Here is a 2,489-nt window from a genome sequence, read left to right as displayed (position 1 = left end):
CCCTCGGTCCCCGATCAGAAGGTTTCCCGACTCTGTGAGCCCGCTCCATCTCAATTTCTTGATGAATTTGCAGTTTCTTCTTTAATATTTCCTTCACCTTACATTCAGCTTCCGTCCAGCTTTCTCCAGCTGACTCCTTGATTCCCTCGAAGATCAGGTTTTTTCGCTTGGACTGTACTTCCAAATGCTCCATTTTATCCGTTATGGCTATTAGACTCTCACAAGTTTTGTAGACATCATCCCTTGTTTCCTTGGTTTGTATTTTCTGTTCACCCATGGCTGCTTTAATCACATCCACATCTCGCTGGGTAAACTGCAAACTCGTTTTTATTTCCTGTATTTCTCTGGTCATGTTGTTGAGTCTCTTGTTATTTGTCTCCATAAGTAGTTGCACAAAACCTTTGAAGTTATCTTGTTGTTGGCTCAACAGTGCGGTGTACATCTACTTCTGCTGACTCAACATCTCTGTTACTTGCACCGCTGAAATATAATCCTCTTCTGCTTCAACATCCTCGTTCACTTCTGATTTATTAGCTCTTTTCCCTCTTGGAGGCATTTTAATAGTTGTAGAATTTGTTCAAAGACTTGAAAATGTAGAAGATGTGAAAAATCCTAGAACAGACAAGAGGAGCAGTAAAGACGTCTGCTCTCGCTAGCAACCTGGAAATGACTTTGTAGGGGTGTGAAGTTACAGTTACAATGAAGTTAAATGATTATGTCTTAAGAGAGGAGAAAATGGTTTTTAAGACTTTATGGGGCAATTTAATATTCTAATAGCCCACAGATAGAAACTGCTTTTTAGTCTGTTTGTTCTGCTCTTGATGCTGCTATATCTTCTTCCTGAGGGCAGCATGCTGACCAGGTGGTGTCTGGGATGGAGGTGGTCAAAAATAATCTTTTTGGCCTTGGTGATGCAGTGAGAGTTGGCAATATCATCAAGGGTGGGTAGTGGGCAGCCAGTGATTCTTTCGGCTGCATTTATCACCCTTTGCAGCTTCTTCCTATCAGCTGCTGTGTAGCCAGCATACTACACTGTAATGTTGTACACCAGGACACACTCAATTGTGGAATGATAGAAGGTCACCAGCATCTTCTCATTCAGTTTTTCTTCTGAGCATGCTCAGAAAGTGGAGTCGTTGCCGGCCCTCTTCACCACTGCTGTGGTATTGGCTCACCAAGACAGGTGCTGTGAGATGCCTGTCCCCAGGAATTTGAGGGTCTGTGCCCTTTCCACACAGTCCCCATTAACGTGGAGAGAGGCAGGGCCAGCTCTGTTTTGCCTGAAGTCTATGACCACCTCTTTGTTTTGTTAGTGTTGAGCATCAGGTTGTTTCTGACACACCACTCTGTCAGCCTCAGCACTTCACCCTTGTATGCAGTTTCATCTCCTCCTGTGATGAGTCCCACCAGGGTCGTGTCATCTATTGGAAGGGTAAATGGGAGTACAGTCGTGTGTGTAGATGATGAATAAGAGCAGGCTCGGCACACAGCCTTGTGGGGAGCTGGTGCTGAGCATGATGGTGGAGGAGCTATGGGTACTGATCTTAACACGATGCCTTGACTGACTGATTGTATGTCCCACCACCAGCATATGTGGGACACTGTCATTATGCTGGTGACTGCGACTCTGTAGACACATTCTTCAACATAATAACTCAAAAACAATAGATGCTTTTCCTGTTGATGCAAATTGGAGGATGTGCGTGCGCATCAGGGGGATAAAAAAAGCATGCTGGTGCACTATTATGTTTGCTTATCATTTGGAGATTTTCATAATTTTTAAATGGTAATTGGCTGAACAAAGTCAGTGATTACCTTCTTTTAGTAATAGATCATGTATGGTCTTTCACTGAAATGCATCTACCTCAGGTATCTTTATGGATGTGATATCCAGCATTGGTACCAGACTACATAAAGCACACAGCAAATAAACATAGATAAAGTTACGCAGTGGTAACGTAACATAATTTACATTATATCAGTAATTTTTTGAGGATATGACATTAGCTACCAGATGTAACATTAAATGTCACATGTCTTCTACATCGCTTTTTAGCATCGTTAGCTGACACTCTCTTTAACTGTAAACTTAGTAGAGCCGTCCTTATAACGTGATTAGCCTGTTTTGATAAATGAAATGCAGGATGCAGTTTAACTGTTTCTGACTCAGTTTAGATGAACGGTAAAGTGTTTTTTGTTTTTTGAAAGCCACAGCTGAAAAGCTCAGAGAAAAGAAGTAAAACAAATATTAGTCTTCAGATAGTTGTGCATCTAGCAGCAGTAGCTGTGTAGACAGAGAGGAGTAGCAGAGAGAGTTCAGGACCACAGCTCCCAGTGAGTGCAGGACTTTTCTGCATACATTTGCATGTTAATAATGTGAACTTTTTTAAACTTCTGTATGCATTTTTGATGTCAAACTAATAATGTGGACATCTGTTCTTTTGTAATGGATACTCTGGCAGGACATTAGGGCATCCAAGTTCCTGCTG

General features: G+C 41.9%; 1 protein-coding gene across 2 annotated transcripts in view; it reads left to right on the top strand.

Annotated features, from left to right (window-relative positions):
• nudc (nudC nuclear distribution protein) overlaps nt 1-2,489 on the top strand; it is a 13,361-nt gene that overhangs the window by 6,817 nt on the left and 4,055 nt on the right. The gene's annotated exons all lie outside the window — the stretch shown is intronic.

Source organism: Monopterus albus, unplaced genomic scaffold, assembly GCF_001952655.1.
Source record: "Monopterus albus unplaced genomic scaffold, M_albus_1.0 scaffold154.1, whole genome shotgun sequence".
Taxonomy (NCBI): Eukaryota; Metazoa; Chordata; class Actinopteri; order Synbranchiformes; family Synbranchidae; genus Monopterus; species Monopterus albus.
This window is presented reverse-complemented; position numbering and strand designations above follow the sequence as displayed.